The sequence below is a fragment of the Nuphar pumila genome, chromosome 9 (assembly GCF_984573655.1).
Source record: "Nuphar pumila chromosome 9, dmNupPumi1.hap1.1, whole genome shotgun sequence".
In the NCBI taxonomy this organism is placed as follows: Eukaryota; Viridiplantae; Streptophyta; class Magnoliopsida; order Nymphaeales; family Nymphaeaceae; genus Nuphar; species Nuphar pumila.
Window position 1 is genome coordinate 3364306 of NC_143257.1, and position 21195 is coordinate 3385500.

Consider the following 21195-nt stretch of genomic DNA (forward strand, 5'->3'; position numbering starts at 1 on the left):
TGTTTTTTCATAAATCTCGTGATATTTTGTAAATCTCGCAAGAAATTGCCGTTTTAAACTTTCAAGCAAATTCTCACGATATTATCGCAAGATTTTCATAAATCTCGCGATATTTGTCACACTGCTCCCTTCTATGCAAGCCAACGCCCCGTATAGGAAGGACCTGAGGGCGGGGTCCTAGCCTCAGAATTTTACGCCGCTGGCACGATGACAATAGGTATGACAGACTGAACTCATGTGATCAAGTCTTCGTGCCGAGTACAGTTTCTCCGAATTATAAATCAAAATAATTGTAGTGATCACATCTTTTTACTGTTTTTTTATATAAGAATGGAAAAACCACCCCCGAGGTATAAACCTGGGTGCACCCCTTGACCCAAGAAGAATAAACATGGCTTGGCTTTGGCCTCAGCAAGAGGAATAACGCTAGTGGGAATCGAACCCCGACTGCTCGTCTTACAGTAGAGGCCCGTTTCAACTGCTCTACCCCATCGATGGGTCATACTCTTATGTCTTACGATTTTTTTTACAGACTATCAAATCATGGAAGAATAGATGTGCAAGCAAGCACACAGAAAGTTAAAAAACAGTGGGCTCATAGGAATTAGACTGTTTGTGGTTATCACTTGGGGGTGTCAACTGGTCAGGTTTGGTTCAGACCTGAGAGCAGACTTTGACCGGATTTTTGTGTATGGTATTGGGTCTGAATCCGAGTTTAATCAGGTCTATTATAAGAGAAACCATACCCCAACCGGATAAAAACTACATGAACCATACCCAGACCATATCTGGTAAAATAATATTTTTATCATTTTTACATTGAAAATTTGTGGGTCTTAATCAAAACTTGGGTCGGGCGGGCCTGGGTCTAGTATAAAATTTCACAAACTATCCCTATGTCCATGTATTAATAGGACCTTTAAGTCCGGACTGGAGTCTTAATTGGGTCTTGGTCAGGGTAAAAACTACCCATTGACACCCCTTGTTATCACACAAACAAACCAAAGGAGAAACCCTAAAGAGACCATTTTCAACAATCTCAATCAATACATCCACCAACTCAGTCAATCATTCAGAGGGACTATCGGATGAGATGACCACTTGCTCTAATAGAACCACCAACAGCTTCCTTTCTGTATTGTCAGAGCCCTACTGTTCTTGTTTTTATTCAGTCAGCTCCTTCCCTATCCACTTCCCTTGCCTCCTCCTCATCTATCCTTCCACTGCACATTCGAAAAGAAAACTCTTTGTTGTTTTACTGGGATAAACGGGTTCAAAGACCTAGCCACCCTGGCTTAGCCTGCCTGCCTTACTGTCTCTGTCCATGTCAGTGTAAAACTCGGTTTATCCCTCGACCCCATAGAGTCGCCAAGTTTCGGGCTAAGCAGGAGGGTGATGCCCATGAGATTTGAACCTAGACTGCTGCCCATCAATCGGCCTAGGCTCCATTCCACTATGCCAAACCCCTTGCTCTTGAAAAGAAAACTCTTTGACTCAAACCCTACCTATGCCAAACCCCTTGCTCTTGAAAAGAAAACTCTTTGACTCAAACCCTACCATGACGAATGGAGAGCCCTAAGTCAAACCCACCTTAGGTTTTGAGATCACCAACCACCCAAAATCCGAAGCTGTCACGCAATGGAACGCCATTAAACTTGTCACAGTTAACAAGGAGAATGAGAAGCAATTTGCATGCCCTTCCAGCCTTCCTGTTACTCTGCATAGTCCATTCTTTCTTTCATAAACAAAAGGAAAATCCAACCACCCAAAATCTTAAGATATCACACAATGGAACGCCGGTGAAACTTGTAGAAACCGGAAAAAACTCACTCTCTGTCCCCCAATACAATGGAATGTCATCTAAACTTGTAAAAGCACAAAAACAAGCATATCTCTCTCTCTCTCTCATTCAATGGAATGCCATATAAACTTGTAGAAGGCACACATCTCTCTCTCTCTCTCTCTCTCTCTCTCTCTCTCTCTCTCTCTCTCTCTCTCTCTCTCTCTCAGTTCACACTAGCAGAGCATAAAAGTGTCATCAAACCTAACATAAATCAATCAAATACTAAAAAGAAACAAAGGAACCATCGTTGAATCTAAATGTACACACAACCAATCACCCACCAAAGCAAACATACGCGCACGCGCGCACACACACTCACAAAGAAAGAAAGAAGAGAACTACCATTACACAAAACTCGACCAAAACACCTCAAAGGGAAAAGATGGTTACAAAAGGAAATCAGTATGGTGGTGGACGTGGAGGAGCCCAACCATAGAGATCTTGGGGCATCTGCCCATTTGGTAGCAAATTAGGAGGCAGATTGTAAATGGGCAACGATGAAGCCTCGGGCAGGCTGTGCTGTTGCTCCCCACCACCACCACTATTACTTTGCGAAGTATTGACACCGCCGGAGGAGGACTGCTGCTGCTGCTGCATCATCAAGTTCTCGGCTTCTTCGTCGAGCGGCAACCTCTCGTACGAGGCATTGGCGAAGGTGGCTGCGACGACCATGACGGGGCCGGAAGCCACCAGCGGGCCGATGACGCTGCCGCCGACGACCTGCCCCTGCCCGCCGGCGAGGTAGACGGTTAGCCCCGTGGCTCCCGGCGGGGACGGCGCGGGGAGGAAAGAGCCGGAGAGGGAGAGGATCTCGAAGCGGCCGCGGAGGTTGACAACGGCGGCGGGCGCCCCCGGCTGCCGGAGCGCGACGTTGGCGACGACACCGCTGCCGCTGAGCACGCACACGCCGCGCTGGCTCCGCCGGGCGAAGCCGGCCACGCTCTCGGCGACGTCGCTGCCGCTGCTGATCTCGAGGACGTGGCTCCGCAGCGCGTTGGGGCTCTCGCGCGTGATGACGACCGGCGTTCTCAGCTTGTTCTTCGAGCCCGGCGGGCGGCCCCTCGGGCGGCGCGAGCCGTGCTCCAGCGCCTCGGCGCCCGTGGCGTGGTCGTCGTGCTCGTGCTCGCCGTCAGCTTGGCCGTCGTGCTCCTCCTCGTCGTTGGTGGTGCCGCTGTTGGACGCAGCGTTGGCGTGGTCCTGAACGCGCTTCGCCGGGCCGCCAAGCCGGTCCTGACTGGCGGCCGGCTCATCGTCTGAGTTGCGGAGGTTGAGGGTGGAGGAGGCGAGCGCCGGCGAGGTCACCGGACCCGAACCTCCGAGCCCCGCATTCCCTGCCCACCACCGGCTCGCCAGCTCTTCTTCTTCTTTCTCTCTAAAACAACTCCCCAGCAAAATCACTCAACAGATAGAGAAGGGGGGAGGATTCGAGCTCTGATGTAGCGAATCTCTCTAAAACAAACACCACAATAAGAATAAAGAGAGAGAGAGAGGACTCGGGCTCGGATGTAGCGGATCTTTCTCTAAAAAACAACTCCGAACAAAAATATAGACAGATTGAGGAGAGAGAAGGGGAGACGACTGGAGCTCAGATGAAGCGAACCCTTTCTCTCTCCAAGACCAAACACCCAACAACAGACCATAGAGAGAGAGAGAGAGATCCCTCCCACGTGTTTTGGTGAATCAGCTTGAATTGGTATATCGTGTTTAGGCTCTTTTGGTAATTGGGTAGCTCTCTTCTTGTGTCCTAAAAAAAGGAAAGGATTATATCATATTTTTTCCTGTCTCGGATTGGAGCGCATCTGAGTGAAAGAGGGACATGAAAACCAAAAGGGTTAATTCCAAGTTAAAGAGAGAATAGTGCTCACTGAGAAAACGGCCAGAAGTATTTGTACTTGGCTAAAAAAAACAAAACCCAGAAGTATTTGTACTTGGCCAATAACAACAAAACCCTCAGCAAACTTCATCAAAAGTATCGTTGAAGAGCATGCTCCATACACAAAGAAGAAAGAAAGAACAAAGATTATGCATCACAGAGAGAGAGAGAGGCCAATCTTTCGTCCCTCAAAAAAAAAAGAGAGAGAAAGTTTGTCCCTCAAAGACAGAGGACAGAAAGAGAGAGAGAGAGAGGCCAAACTTTTATCCCTCAAAGAGAGAGAGGGGCTAAACTTTTGTCCCTCCAACCAGTTGCACTACTTATATTTAACTGAAGGAAAGGAGATTAAAAAATTACAAAAACAACATAAAGAAACATGGAACAAGATCATAAAATCATTACTTTTCTATTTCTGTCACTCTCTAAACTCTTAAAAATGAGAAAATAATCAGATATTTGTTCAGCAAGACAAGAGAGAGAGATGACCTAGCCTTAAAGGGTGTTGCACACTATTCATAAATTTATTATATTCGCCTGTAAACCAAACGCTTGAAAAAGAGAAAAAAGAAAAGATAAGAGATTGGAAGGGGGCATTACAAAAAGGAGATCTTCCAGAAATCTCTGCTCTCGATGCTAACTCGCTTTCTCTCAAGAATGGTGTGAGTGTACTCATCTCAGCAGCAGCAGCAGCAGCAGGGAAAGGGATGAAGGCAAGGCAGACAGTTAAAACCATGAAGAAACAGATAACAAGAAAAGAACTAAACCTTCATGAAGCCCCAACCAAGAGAGAGAGAGAGAGAGAGAGAGAGAGAATGGTGGTTTTGTCTATGGGTAGAAGTAGAACTCAGTTTTTTTTTGCTGGTTTTAAGAGGATCCTTAGTCTGAAAACCGGAGGTTTTGTGGGGTAACGTGTGCCTGAGGCAGTGTGGAATTGGGAGCACGTCGTTGTCACTTCTCCCAACATAATTTCTCTCTCACTAACCTCATGAGATTAACCTCTTTAATCCAGCTTAACTGTTGATTACTTTCATCTTTATGTTAAATTCCATATTTGCAATTAAATTTTTAGCATAAACCCACCTAAGTGTTGAAATTTTTTAAAATACACTGAACTTTGCTATTGATAATAAAAAATCAGATAAACATTTTAGACCTTGTATTTTGTGATGCAAACAGTGAGCGCTCCGTTGGGGATTCAAATCGGAATTGGATCTGGAACAGCTAAAAAATGTAAAATCCCGAACTTGGATCTGACCCATTTGCACCCCTACTTGTATTGTTAATCAAATCACAAACAAGATTTTTAAGGTGTTTTTGAACACTTCGGATGTCTAATGTGTATATTTTTAATTAGCGGGTTTCACACTGAGATCCCATGAATCTGAAATCCAAACTAAAAATGTGAATTTCATATTCACATTTTAAGAGAGAGACAGGGATCTTTTGCCCAATGCAAGGAAAAGATGGACTGTGGCGGAGCCAGAAGTTTTTTGTTGGGTGGGCAGACTTCGGGTGGTGATCATCGACCTCTGTTGGTGGCGCAGTGGCACGAAGCTTCCATGGTGGTGAAGATCATACATCGAGATCAAAAGCCTGTTTCGCTAGTTGAGCCACCTCCTTCTCGGTGGTGATCCAGCAACAAGCCGAAGGTCTTCCAACTGAGGTGCCTCCTCAGCTCTCTCTTAGAGGGGACGGTCCTCGCCACAGCATCGAGGCAGAGCAACTCTGTATCGCAGGGAGGCGTGATCTCCACTCTTGCACGACCCTGCTCTGATCTTCTTCGACAAGCATTCGCAAGGAAAGAATGCAACCTCCAAATCATGGGGAATGAAGAAGAAGACCCGAGTCGTATCATATTTCGACTCGGTTTCTAATTCTGGGGTGGGCGACCGCCCACCCATGCCCACCCCTGGCTCCGCCACTGAGATGTTGGATCAGGGATAGATATACTTGTAAATGAAATCCTCTCATATGAGATTCCAAGTATTCAAACGGACCTTCAAGAATTCATTAATTATTTTTCTCTTATATTTTTTAAAGTTTACCAGGAAGGGAAATAGATATAAGAAGCAGTGCATGAAATAGAAACAGGAAAGTGAATTTTAGAAAGTAGTACGAAGCGTGAAGTGTTATTCATTTTGAAAGGGATTGTGAAATGTGTAAAAAGCCAAAAAAAAAACATGGAGAAAATGAGGGGAAAACAAGTGAGAAATGAATAGAAAGTGCGGGGAAAGCATGGAAAAATCAAAGAAAATAAATAATAACATGGAAAACTGATGCAAGAGCCAAGCGATGCATATCCGGGTCTACTTTTTTTATTGGATCAGTTGATATTCATATTATTTAGTTTAAATATTTTTTAGTATTCGGATCATTTTGTAATGGATCTTGGATTCGATATTCAGATTTAATTAGATTAAGATAATTAAGATGAGTTTTATTTTTTAGGAGTTTATCAAATTACGTAGTTTACTTGGATTAAAATTTGAGAGACCTCATCAATAAAAGCCCTATGTAAAGTTGACAGTTGAGAGTTTATGAAAATATTAAAATTGTTATTTTTTAGTTATTTTTAGTTATTTTTTATTTTCGTTAAGTTTCTACAATTTTTTTGATATTTTTTAATTTTTTTGGTTTTCGTGCATAAAAATAGCATAACATAGTTTTCTTATAAATCGAGCCCTTTTTATTTACATAAATTTAGATCCAAGTACATCTTAAGATTGATCTTTCTGGGTTATTGATGTTCTACATGAAGACCCATTTAATTACATGTTACACCAGGATGGTTGGTTTGTTAGTTTGCATTTGTTTAGACATTTTTTGGATCAGATTGCACCAGTGCTATCGGATCTGTGCTTTCTAGACATTTTAATGGTCCATTATTTTTTACAGTTAGAACTCAATTGGAAGAAGCATAAGAAGGATCAAAACTTGAGGGCAAGTCTTCTCCAACACGAAGAGAATGATACAGGAGCGAAGCGATTCATATCTAGGTATGCTTTTTTTATTAAATCATTTGAAATCCATATTATTTAGTCTAGATATTTTTAGTATTCAGATCATTGTGTAATAGATCTTAGATTTGATATTCATATTTAATTAGATTAAGATAATTATGATAAATTTTATTTTTTTTTGAGAGACCTCGTCTATAAAAGGTTGAAAGCCTATGTAGAGTGGACAAATGATAGTTTATGAAAAATATTGAAATTGTTTATTTTTCAGTTTCGTTAAGTTTCTACAATTTCTTTTGATATTTCATACTTTTTCGATTTTTGTTCATAGAAATAACGTAATGGAGTTCTTTCATAAATGGAGCTCTTTAGATTTACATTAAAAACACACAAAAAAAAAGGCAAAGAGAAAAATAAGAAAAAGTAAAAAAAAAAATTTAATAACATGAAAACACAAAAAACAAGAAGAAAACAAGGAAAAATGAAAGAGAAGTGATGAAGAAAAATTAAAAGCATAAGAGAAGCTAGAAAACGATTTGCAAAACAAGTGAGAAGAGCGCTTTCACCAATTGATAAGCGAGTTTCTTCCTTGTTTCCTGCTATGAAAGCGTGCTTCACTTTTTAAAGGAGACACTTTTGGTAACTATGATTTAATTTTTATTTTTATGAATTGAACCAATTAGTTGTAGCGTGGGGGACAATGGCATTTAATGATCAATACATTTTAATGATAAAATTAAACAATACGATTAATAACTGAGAGAGTGAGATGTCCACTCCATATCCACCTAATTTGACATGCAAGGCCAAGGGTATGTTTCATTTTCTTTTCTTTTTTAAAGGCAAGCTGGTGTTAGGCAGACTCCTACCAGTTATACAACTATACCATTGGGTTTTGAACCTGCAACGTCCCAACACAAGGTGACGTGCACTAGCTGCTCCTACCAGACAAGCGGAGCACCCCTTGATAAGGGTATGTTCTAATTATTGAAAACTAAAAAGCATAATCTTTGAACTAATTACTCCCATATACTTTGCTAGGTGGATGAAGTCAATTTTAAGAAATTTTTATTTAAAAAAAAAACAAGAGAACTTTGTTTTTCTATTTTTCAAAAAGATTTTAAAATCTTAAGTGTATTTTTTAAATTATGCCAAAACTTGTGTGTCATTCTAATCCTAATGATGATGGGCTCCTTACAATTTGGCTCTTTGCTATTTTTTTTACTGCACCCCCTCTTTCTTTCTAGAAGATGAGACTAACACGCAACGGTGTAGAATTGGAATATAATTGGTCAACAACCAAGACGTGATATGTCTGTTTTGGCCCTAACAGATTTAAAAAATTACCAGGGTATCCCTGTGAGTTGGAGAAATGGAGATGAGTTTGGCCAGCTTCCAGTTAGGATCATGTGTCATCACATGGCACACTTTTGAGTGTGGTCACCTCAACAAAACATTGAAGAGTAATGGCATCAGCTGATTGAGCTCAGTGGTTTTTGATATAAATTTATATTGTTTTGCCAATTAATCATGATTTATCGATGAAAACTTTTGTCGAGGAATTATTGAGGACAAGTTTGGCTGCTATATATATATATATATATATATATATATATATATATATATATATATATATATATGGGTTCAAAAACAATAAAAGAATATATAGTATAAAAGTAACCATATCAATGATTATTCTTCAAATATCGCCATTACTTCAAGCTTCACTAAAGGTATGTTTGGTTCGTTCCAACATAGTCGCTTTCTCAAGAGATCTTGAGAAAGCGATTCTAAAAGTCTAAAATCTCATGTTCTACCCGTGCGAGTTGCCCTGGAGAATGAACACATTCTAACGTTCTTTAATCTTTGTAATTACCTCATGTACCACAGTGTCAGTCATTTTCTCCCCGTTAGTCCTTTTCTTATAAAGATTTATTAACATTAGATAAAGCTTCTCAATAAGTGGGATTAAGGATTTGTCATGTATGAAGAGAATCCATGAATTAAAACACTGCTATATTATATTAAAGGTTAAGCACTCGTACCTTCTAGCGAGAAAATAATTGTTAGCCCAATGTATTGATGTTATCTTATTAGCATCATATTTGTATGCTTCTTTATTTTGCTCATGAATCTTTGAAATATAAAAATAGCATTGTTGTCTCGTAGGTGATTTGGGAGCGCACCATCAGTATGAACTAAGTGGTGCACAAAATTTCTTCAAAAAGTTTTCAGTGAGGTACTTCATGCAATATCCATAATGACACTTACGCCATGCAAATGCCTCAAAAATCATTTTCATGACTTATTTGACTCATTATTCACTACTTCAAATGCTATAGGAAACATATTATCGGAAGCATCAATAGTGTAGGGAAACAATAAAATACCCATGTATTTTTTTTATGAAGGTGTCATCTACCATAATAAGTGGAGGGCATCATTTGACAAACCCATTGATGCATAGTCAAAAGGATAGGAACATGTACATAAATCTACTGTCTGTATCAGTCTCAATTAGAGGTGGCAATTAGGTCGGGTTGGCGGGTCATGTCGGCAGGTTGGCGGGTCAGCATACCTCAACACGAACCTGACCCATTTATTAAACGGGTAATCAGGCAGGTCGGCAGGTTGGTTGGGTCGGGTAAACAGGTTGGCGGGTCGGGTTCGGGTAAACAGGTTGACCAGCCTGCCTAACTTGTTTATTAAACGGGTCAGCCAGGTTGGCGGGTTGGCATACCCCTAACACGAACCTGACCCGTTTAATAAACCGGTTAGGCGGGTCGACCTGTTTATGACATGAACCCATTTAAGCCAAACCCGAATCCACCTAAGAAGCGGGTTGGCGGGTCATGTCAGGTTTTGCCACCCCTAATCTCAATGAATGCTATCAATCTAAGGTTAGCCATCATCAAATGACGATAATAAACGGAAAGCATCTTGAAGGACTTCTTGAATAAACCATATAGCATCAGCCTAGTCAATTCACGTTCATGTCATACTTCTTTATAAGAAACCACTGCATCTACATCATGATTGAGGTCGTTCATGAATTTTCTTGGAGTCATTTTTTGGGTTATTGTGCAAGTATCTGTGAATAATACGTGCAATCCACTTTAAAGGCACTTTTTTTACAACAAGATTGCCCACTGATCCACCATATGTGTACTCATTTTGATACATGTTCACTTTAAAGAACATTGTTTCGCCCATCTTTGTACAATAGATTTTTCAAGAGCAATCTACCATAGCCCACGGGTTCATTCTCGTACATACGAGAGTGACTCTGTTACTGTAGCTATTCATAAATTTTGTTTTAAGTTATTCCTAACTGCATAATCTTTCAAAAACTTACAACACTGTTCAAGATCAGATAACCTTTTGCCACAAGCAATTTCGTGATTGTTTAACTCTTTTGATAGGTATTGGAACTGATTGCATTTATGAAGTTTTTCGTTGTGCAACTCATCATACAACTGAGAATTCTTTGTATCAATTATTTTTAATTACTCTTCGTTGAATGAAAATTTGTTCATTGAGAACAAAGGTTTCAACTTCTCAAATGTCATTAGTGTATAGTTCTCACTTACCAGTACTTGTTTTAAATCATCACTAACTTGGTCTTCCCTTATTGTTTCTGAGTCTAATTAAGTCGATATGATATATTCAAGATCATCCCTATCATCAGATTTTGCATTGTTCGTGTCATTGCTGCTGGTGCAAAATAATTGATCGATTACATAAAGTAAATCAAAACTCATTGTATCTATGACTCTCTTTGCTTTAAAAAATGCAGCATTCATGTAATCTCAACTTTCAAGATTAACCAAAAAAATAACACATCCAGCTCAAGTATAAATTAGAAAGAGTTTCAACCTTTACCTAGATTTGTAATATGCATTGGAAGGTTGAGTGTCATACAACATCTTGCGATGGAAACCGTCGGCACTAGTTTGTCCAAGTGGTTTCACATCGTTTGCAGTGATCTTCTCATTATTAACTGTTGGGAACGGTGACATGTTCGTCAGGTGAGTGAGCTCAATAGCGGGTGGTCGAGATAGATACACACTATCCATAAAATTTTCATCATTTCATTCTTGTACATTACTTTTGATCATGTCTTATATAGCTTTACTAGCAACTAAATAAATATTGCTCTTATATAACATTGACTGGACATCATCGTTGTGCAAGAGATGTATCCATATATCTTCACCATCTAATTTTGGAGTGCACTTATATTGAAGGATCATTAACTCTTTCATATATTCAATTTTTTGAGACATTAATGCTACAAATTCCTTATAGCTGCTATTTTTAAAGAATATTATATATCGCCAAAAGAGTTGCTCAGTGCTACAATAATACAAATATCATTTCAGCAGCCATCATAATTGCTTACACCGACCATAAAAAGTATCACTCGTTGACAACTCTAAAAACCGACAACCCACAATAACTACAATACCCTATAAAACCAACCCTTATTCAATGTTCGTGCATATTCAAAATTAGCTCCAGCCAAACAAAGATAAATATTGGCAACAACATTGAATATTGACAAGCAATAGGCAAAATTAAGTAATCATATGTGCATTTATATGGGACGAAAACCCAAAAAACAGAAAAAAAAATAGATAAAACAAACAGGCAAATCAATGAGGGATTTTCATAAAGTCGTCACCCACCAAAATATTTGCATGAATGTCATGAGAATGTCATTGAAATACCGTCGAAAGTATTGGAGACTAGCGGTTGGGGACCATAAGAATGGTAGGTGTTGCAAAAATAAGGCATCTGAATTAAAAAAAATGAGTTGTGAAACATAGTGTCATTTATATGAGACAAAATTTTGCAAGAAAAAGTAATCTCGCAATACGGGTGTGATTAAAATAAGAGGTTTCACAATATATGTGTTCCACAAATATTTTAGAATTTCGCAATACTTTATGTGATGCTCATAAAAAATTTCACAATTATCAGACTTTCACAAAATTTATGATTTTCGTTGGTTTTTGTGTGAAACTCATGATGAGTTTTGCAAATTGTTTAAAATTTCGCAAACTTTTTTAGAATTTCGCAACTTTATATATGATTTTGTTGAAGAGTTTCATGGGTGTATTATTTTAGCATCAGGATATGAGAAAATAAAAAATTTGCACTTGTGACAGGTAAAAGCAACAAGAAAAAAATTGAGAACCTGTGATATTGTCCATTTGACGGATTTAGTAAATTATGGGGCATTTTAGAAAATATGTCATTTTGGCCATACAATACGACCATTTTTCATATTTTTATAAATTTTAAAATTTATTTATTTTTTGTCAATATATTGCCAATGAAAGTACCATAAATATAAGGGCACATTTGGAAGCAAGAAAAACTCTCATAGAAAAAGAAAGTTTTGCCAATGAGAAGTTTTGATTTGTGACATTTTTCAAAAACAAAAATTCGGTTGTTTGTGTAGCATGAGAAAAACAGGGTAGAAAATTGCGATAAAATGAGAGAGAGGGTGGTGGTGGTGGTGATGGTGAGATGGTGGTGGTGTTGGTGAGATGTGGTGAGATGGGTGGTGGAAAGTGTAAAAATAACTTTTTTCTTGATAGGAAACAGGGGTGGAGGAATGTTCCCCGTCAAAAAATGTATTGTTTAGAAAAACTCTTTCAACTAAAAAGTCTCTATTGTTTGGAAGAGTCAAAAAATCTATATGAAATTTTCATTTTGCATTACTTTTCCTACATCTTTCTTGCTTCCAAATATAACCTAAATGATTTGGATTTTTCCCGAGAAAATTATGTGAAAACCTCTGGGCCATGTTTGAAAGAGAAAAAGTTTCGGATGAAAAGAAAAATATACATATGAGTAGACAAATATTGGTGTTTAAAAAAAAATAGTCAGCCATTTAAATCTGTTATTTCTTTTTTTATGACGTGAAAATCCATTTGGAAGAGAGAGAGAATCGTCACAAGAAAATTTCTAGAAATTTATGAGAAAATTTTAACGTGAAAAGTTTTCTTTTGTTTGGAATATGGCTGGACAATGGATGGGCCGGGCCAACCCAGCCCGATTAATGACTTGCTTTGACCAAGTTTCTGATGGGCTGGGCTTGGTCAAACCCAACCTGTTGATGCAACCAGGCAGGGTAGAGGCCCGGTTCAGGTCAGGCCTGGGTCTGATTCTTAGCCCACCGCCCGCTCGTTGGGTTCATGTGCTTATAATGGGTTGGGTTGGGTCAGATTTATTTGTTGATTGCATCAATTTTTGAAAACATAATTTAAAAATTAAAAAAAACAAAAAAGATGGGTTTCAAACGTTCTTTATTTTTTGTTCCCTCTTTAGATTTTCATTGAACTTAAAATGTTTTTTTTTTTGCTGTGAAAAAATGGGTTTTCCCATTGTAAGTAGGGTGTCAATGGGTCGGGTTTGGTTCGCACTCAGGTGAAACCAGACCCTAACCTGATTTGAGATGATGGTATAGGATCTGGACCCATGTCTAATCGGATTCATCATAAGAGAAACCATACCCAGATCCTAAAAAGATTATATGAACCAGATGCAGATCATACCCAGTAAAATAATATTTTTCATCATTTTTACATTAAAAAATGCAGATCTTAGTGGGAACTCAGGTCGGGCCCAGGTCTGGTATAAAATTTTACAAACCATACACGGCTCCATATATTTATGGGACCCTTCGGGTCCGACCCAGATTCTAATCAGGCCTTTTTATTTAGCACCAAACCCTAACCCTATATGGTTTGGTGTGAGTCAGGTCCGGGTCAAACTCGACCCATTGACGCCTAATTATAAGTGATAGGTCTTTAATGTGAGACCTACCTTCATGGGTCATTGAAAGAGAGGCTCAATGTCATCTCACTACCGGAAAAAACAGTGTCCCGTCACAAGTGGTTGCACTTGTTGTGGTTCTGCAAACCGAAAAGAAAGTCAAATGTGATTAGGGTTTAGGGTTTAGGGTTTAGGGTTTAGGTTTAGTAAATTATGGCTAGTTACCAACTTACCATGTTACCAAGTTATCAACTTCTTTTAAATTTACCCTAATTAACTTGAAATTATGATAAATTTAGCCCTATTCAACGTTGAAATGGCCTATCATAAAAAAAACGTTGGGATGATGAAGATTAGGTTAAAATTTAGGAGATTCAACTCTCTGTGACAAATATCGTGAGATTTATAAAAATCTTGCGATAATACCGTGAGAAATTGCATGAAAGTTTAAAACGGGAATTTCTCTCGAGAATTTCAAACCGTGACAAATATCGTGATATTTACTTTTTTAGTGGATATTTATCGTGAAAACCCTTGAGATTTTTATTTTTAAATGTGTTTTATTTATATTTTCTTATAAAAATTATGTTTTTATATTTTTTATTGCCAAGATTTTTCCAAAAAAAAATGCAAGATTTATAAAAAAATTCAAGATCTCCCGAGTTTTCGATTGCCGATATTTTGCGTTTTCAACTTTTGTCACTGTGATTCAACTTACCAACTTTCCCTAAATTTATCTGATTTAACCTTGAAATGAAGAAGATTAGGTTAGTGTTTAGGAATTTTTTATTTTAGTATATGCTTTCCAACATAAAAATCACTTCTTATGGAAAAAAAATCTTAAAAGTTACTTTATAAAACACATGGGCCACGGGCTTAACCCTATTTTGAATTAATATTTAATTTCAAACAATCCTGCAGGCCAGTCCGTCAGCCCGGCGGGCTAGCCTGACCCGACCTGATAATTTGTTGGGTCGGGACATTGTTTTAAATCTAAGCCCGAACCCGAACCAGGCCCACGGGCAGCCCACGAGCAGCCCGCGGGCCCACGGAATAGTTAAAGGTTAAATATAACTAATAATAACACATTCTCATCAAAGTCAAGATGGCCGAGTTGGTCTAAGGCGCCAGTTTCAGGTACTGGTCCGAAAGGGCATGGGTTCGAATCCCATTCTTGACAGCTAAAATTTTTCTTTTTTCCTCCCTAGTTCTCATTTGCTCGCGTTCAGTCACCAATCTCATTCCGAAGAAAATTTGGGCTAGATTTTTTTCTTTTTTTTCTTAAATATTGGTATATTTAAATATATAAAAGATATATATATATTTACATTAATAAAAATATGAAAAATCTAAGAAGCAAACAAAAGTGTTTTTATCGTGTTATTATTGGTTAAAAATATTTTGAATCCCTTTCTTGACAACTAAATTTTGTCCTCACTTTTTACTTGTTTACTCCCTAGTTCTCATTTGCTCACGATCAATCACAAATCTCGTTCCAGAGAAATTTTGTGCTAGATTTTCTTCTTTTGTTTCTTAAATATTGGTATATTTAAAAATATGAAAGATATATCTAAATATTTACATAAATAAAAATATGAATAATCTAAGAAGCAAACATGTTTTATTGCGTTATTATTTGGTTAAAAATATTTCAAATCCCTTTCTTGACAACTAAAACTTTTCCTCACTTTTTTACTTGTTTCCACCCTAGTTCTCAGTTGCTCTCGCGATCAATCACAAATCTCATTTCGGAGAAATTTTGGGATAGATTTTCTTTTTTTTTTCTTAAATATTGGTATATTTAAAAATATAAAAGATATATCTAAATATTTACATAAATAAAAATATGAATAATCTTTAAAATAATCAAACAAAAGTGTTTTTATCACGTTATTATTTGGTCAAAAATATGATATCTTAAAAATAAATAAATAATATTTTACAAATATCATTTTTTTAGTGGAATTAAAAATACCATTCTCAGTCCGTAATAAGGGCATCCAAAAAATGTTTTTCTTCATTTAAAGAAAGAAAAATTTCATTTAAGGCCAACAATTTGCGCCAAATCTCAAAAGAGTGCTTCCCATCTAAATTTTTTAATATGATCCTTTATTTCCAACTCAAAGAATGATGTTGGAGGTTAATCTGATGTCTCTATTTGGCTGTTTTGAAGAAACCTGTATCCCATAACAAAATTTTCAAAATATTTCATTTTTTGAAATTAAGTGACTCCAAAATGAAATTTTTCCCAAATAAAAACACTAAGGAATGGATGTTTATCTTCATTTAATGAAAGAAAATTTTCATTTAAAGCCAACCATTTGCGCCAAATCTCAAAAAAGTGCTTTCCATCTCTAAAAGTTTTAATATGTTCCTTTATTTCCAATTCAAAAGGCATTATAGAAAGTTCAAATGAATGATGTTGGAGGTTAATCTGAGGTCTCTATTTGGCAGTTTTCAAGAAACCTGTATCCCATAACAAAAATTTCAAAAAAGTTCATTTTTGAAATTAAGTGACCCCAAATGAAATTTTTCCCAAATAAATACACTAAGGAAAGAATGTTTTTCTTTATTTAAAGAAATAAAATTTTCATTTAAGGCCAACAATTTGCGCCAAATCTCAAAAGAGTGCTTCCCCATCTATAAATTTTTTAATATGATCCTTTATTTTCAACTCAAAAGGCATTATAGAAATCTCAAAAAAGTGCTTTCCATCTCTAAAAGTTTTAATATGATCCTTTATTTCCAATTCAAAAGGCATTATAGAAAGTTCAAATGAATGATGTTGGAGGTTAATCTGAGGTCTCTATTTGGCAGTTTTCAAGAAACCTGTATCCCATAACAAAAATTTCAAAAAAGTTCATTTTTGAAATTAAGTGACCCCAAATGAAATTTTTCCCAAATAAATACACTAAGGAAAGAATGTTTTTCTTTATTTAAAGAAATAAAATTTTCATTTAAGGCCAACAATTTGCGGCAAATCTCAAAAAGAGTGCTTCCCCATCTATAAATTTTTTAATATGATCCTTTATTTTCAACTCAAAAGGCATTATAGAAATCTCAAAAGAATGATGTTTGAGGTTAATCTTCTATTTGGCGGTTTTCAATACACCTGTTTTCATAACCAAAATTTCAAAAAAGATCATTTTTTAAATTAAGTGACCCCAAATGATTTTTTTTTTTCAAAAAAATAAATGTCATCTCCATTCCCTATGCTATGCCCATCCTTTATTTTTAGCTCACACGTCTCTATCAAGTGTCAAGTTGGCTTTGTGTAGTCATATCACAAGTGCAGAAGAAGAAAAGAATTCTTCTAGAGATTTAAGACTTTGGGCACTCCTTTAGATGGTGTAGGAGTAGACGTGTTTAGGTCTTTGGGGATGTCTTTCATGTCTTGTCTAACCTGTCTAACAAGTTATGCAATATTATTTTAGGGTACTTTTTTATTGACACCTAAATTTTTAGTATAATTCAAAAGCACATACATTTTTGAAATTTTTAGAAATGTTCATAAACTTTGCTATGGTTAATTGAGAAAAATCATGAACCGCTTTTGACATTAAATATGAAATAAATCTTAAATTTTCATTTCTCTTTTCTCAAACAAAGTTGAATCACTTTCTCCATAAGAGGGACCAATTGGGTGTGGCACGAGGATGAAGATGGTTTAAAGACCAATACATTTTAATGATAAATAGCAAATAATAAAATAAAAAAAATTCAGTATGAAAGATATTAAAACAGCATTCATATAATTGATCAAACCTCTCAAACTCAGGTGGGTATTTAAGACAGAATCATGGATAGAGGTGGGGCTGGTTTGGGCCAAGGTTTTAGGCCAGGGCCTGGGCCGGTCTGATGGGCCTGAGTTATTTATTAAATTTTTTATTAATATAAAATTTTTAAAAATTAACTATTGCATAGTAACTTGTTAACTATTACTATTTATCTAATTAATTGCATTAATTTTATGAAAACTAAAAAAATAAATAATTGAGTGCATGAAACGGGGATGGAGGCGGGGACGAAGGTTAAAATCCATCCTCGTCCGGGGGTGGAGGCAGGGATGGACGTGCACTTTTCCCCATCCCCGCCCCGACCACTTTTCCCCGCAATATCTCCGCCCAGCCCCGCCTCATCCCCGTTTGAATCGGGGATGGAGGACATGAAACGGGGATGAAGGCGGGGGTGGAGGATAAAATCCATCCCGCCGGGGATGGAGAGGGGGGTGGAGGATAAAATCTTGAGGAGGAGGGGGGGGGACGGGACCCACATGATTGCCAAATTGATGGCAAATTTATGATTAGCCACTTCAGGTTTAGAATATTTAAGGGAGGCTCCTGACGTTTTGAGAAAAAATGAACCCAAGAGGGCATGTTTGGGCTGGACTCGATTACTAGTGGATTGAGTTAATGGCTAGTCTCGTGTTTGTGTTTAGCCAAGCCAAGTTCGAGCTGGGCTCATCCATGAATGTGACAAAAGAGTTGGCTAGTGTAGAAAGATTTCATGTTATTTATACATAGTATATATATATTTTTATATATTATACTTGAAAATATATATAACTTTTTATAAATTATACTTAATAGTTTATATTTTATGTATATCTTTTTCATTCATCTTTCTCTTTTATATATATTTTATGCATTCTTTCTTTTATTACACAAAATATATATTATTTATAAATATATATATATATATTTTATCTATACAAGCACTGTCGAGCCGAAAGGAGCTGGTGTTCAGGCTCGACTCGATTAAACTAAACGAGTTGCTCGTGGCTCGGCTCCCCAACCATATAAACCGATCACGAACGAGTTCATGACGAGCCAAAGCAAGCTAAGTCACGAGTTCGTTTACCAGCCCTACACCTAACTCCAGCGGACTCTTGAAAATGTTAATTTTAACCTTTTTTTATCTCTTTAACTTACTGATGTCGCTTTTTAGCACTCTACTTTTGTAGGAATATTTAAGGGTAAACAAGTAATTTAAAAGAAAAAAAAAGCAACTCTGGCAATCCTATGAGTAATTTCATAAAAGGTTGGCACCTGTCTTAAATATGTATAATCCTATATGGCTAAATGTAAATTTTCCACGCAGGCAGAGCCAGCATGGCTAGGTCTTCTGGGGAGTGGTTTCTCCGTGTAAATATCAAAAAAAAGAGGTAAGTGTTTGAGATTTGGATCAGATATCTGACAGCATTTTGGATCCATTTAGTCAGATTAGGTAAACTGGATCTGTGTTATAATTGAACCCAAATTCAGGGTAGAGTTTTACATCACAATCAAATGAATGCCCGAATGTTATTACAAATATAAGTGCATCTGATTGGGTATTTACCAGCTAAATTCGGCATTAGTTTTTCGCCGCCTATGACTCGCGCGAGGGCATTCCTTGCGAAAAGGTCGATAGGCGGGAGGAATCTCAAGAGTTTTACCAACCAGAGGCCTGCTAATATGCAGTCAGTAGCTGGGCTAATATGCAGTCAGTAGCTGGGCTAGCAAAAACCAAACAAAAAGAGAACTTTGGAAATCATACAGTAGCACTTGAATACACTATGAAGAATAGTTTGGCCGTTCAAATCAAAGTGGTATGTCTGTGGCTGAGTGGGGGACTTGAAAAACAAAAGTATAATTAGAGTGATGGACGCTTTTTCTAATCTCAAGTCATCAAATCTGATTTGTATTGCCATTATACAAGCTGACTGTCCCTCCCATAATGTCATTAGGGGTATCAATGGGTTGGGTTTGGTTCGGACAGGTGAAACCATACCTGGCCCCAATTTTCGAGTATGATTTTGGATCCAAAATCGGATCTAATTGGACCCACCATAAGAAAAACCATACCCGAACCTGATAAGAACTACATGAACCAGACTGGAGCCATACTCGATAAAACAATATTTTTTATCATTTTTACATTGAAAATTTGCAGGTCTTAATCGAAACTCAGGTCAGGCATGAATCTGATATAAATTTTCACAAACTATACCCGGGTCCATGTATTAATCGGACCTTCAGGTCTGGACTTAGGTCTTAATCGGGTCTTCTTATTTATCACCGTACCCAGACCCTATAAGGTTTGGTACGGATCGAATCCGGGTAAACCTCATCCATTAACACGCGTAAATGTCATGCATGATATTTTTCTTCATTACTTGCTGAAGCACAATCTGATTTGTGTTGCCGTTCTACTATCTGATTTGTATAGTTACCAACTGTTAAACAGTTGGCCAGATTCTTTCAGGAGTGCTTTAATCATAACATTTAGCTAGAGAGAGAGAGAGTTTTGAAAGGCAAGCTGGGGTTAGGCAGACCCTCACCAGTTACACAACATACCCTTGGGTTTTGAACTTGCAACGTCCCAACACATGGTGTCCTGCGCTAACAGCTCATACGAAACAAGCAGAGCCCCCCCCCCCCCCCCCCCCCCCCTTGGTGAGAGGGAGAGAGATTTCTTACCGTGGAAGGAACAAGATAAGAAAGTGCCGTGCAACCATAAGCCTCTTCTCTACTTTTCCTTTTGGCACGATGAGAGAGAGAGAGTTTGTAGGTTCTAGGTTGAGCCAGTAATTGGCAAGGAAAGTGCCAAAGATGAAATTTGCCAAATCCAGGATGTATTTACTTTTCAATCAGTTATGTAGCAACTAGGGGTGGCAATTTCTGACACGACCCGCCAACCCGCTTCTTAGCTGGGTTCGGGTTTGGCTTAAACGGGTTCATGTCGTAAACGGGTTGACCCGCCTAACCTGTTTATTAAACAGGTCGGGTTCGTGTTAGGGGTATGCCAACCCGCCAACCCGTTTAATAAACGGGTTAGGCGGGCAGGTCAACCCGTTTACTTTTCAATGTAAAACCCTGAACCCGACCCGTTTATTAAACAGGTTAACCGTGTCGTGTCAGGTTACCCGTTTAATAAATGGGTCGGGTTCGTGTTTGCCACAGCCGACCCGTTTAATAAATGGGTCGGGTTCATGTTGAGGTATGCTGACCCGCCAACCCGACCCGATTGCCACCCCTAGTAGCAACACTCCTAAGATACCACCACACAGTTGGCATCTACCATTCGGATCATTGTCTCATAAACAACATCTAGAACCCAAAACATTTGGCTATGTCAAGACATGTTTCTGTGTGATGTTGAAAACATGCATTTTGAAGTTCATAGAGTGGCCAACTTTACAGGTTGTTTGGGAGTGCTCATTGGTTTCCAGGTGGTTTTGGCATTGTTGGGAGTAAAAAAAAAAATGAGTCTTAGAAGTCAAAGACAAGATGAGATTGTGAACTGCTTTGACTATATGTTAATAACAATGCCCCTGTGGATCAATGCCTTAAATTTTTTGGTACGCATTTACCGGGTAAATTATTTGAACTTGGATCTAGGTGGGAAGAACCATTACAAGATCGAGGATCTGATGAGCTTCCTAACATTATCAAATTCAAATTTTAACATAAAAATGCCTAAAAGATAACCATTACCATATTGAGGATCTGTGTTTTTTTTTTATATAATCAATATTATGTATTTTTATTAAATTCAAAGTCAAGAAGCCTTAAAAGAACAAATGGGTTTTGAAGGAATTTCCCCCAATCCAAATGCAATGCAGATCCGACCCAAACTGATGCCACTAGGGTTGATAGGCTATGCATAGGAGACAAATCAGGCGGGTTCTTTGAGCCATGACCAGGCTCCTCTTCCACCACCACCAGCAGCGGTGCAATGTAGGAAGTGCAACA

General features: G+C 37.8%; 1 non-coding gene and 1 pseudogene across 2 annotated transcripts; one reads left to right on the plus strand and one right to left on the minus strand.

Annotated features, from left to right (window-relative positions):
• Positions 1-2168: 2168 nt before the first annotated feature.
• LOC149828222 (AT-hook motif nuclear-localized protein 20 pseudogene) lies at positions 2169-4449 on the minus strand (annotated as a pseudogene). The gene is made up of 2 exons (XR_016434466.1): positions 4355-4449; positions 2169-3215 (listed from the first exon to the last, which is right to left on the minus strand). The product of XR_016434466.1 is annotated as an AT-hook motif nuclear-localized protein 20 pseudogene (transcript).
• Positions 4450-14558: 10109 nt separating this feature from the next.
• TRNAL-CAG (transfer RNA leucine (anticodon CAG)) lies at positions 14559-14639 on the plus strand. The gene has a single exon. It is a non-coding gene; the product is annotated as a tRNA-Leu (tRNA).
• The last annotated feature ends 6556 nt before the right edge of the window (positions 14640-21195 follow it).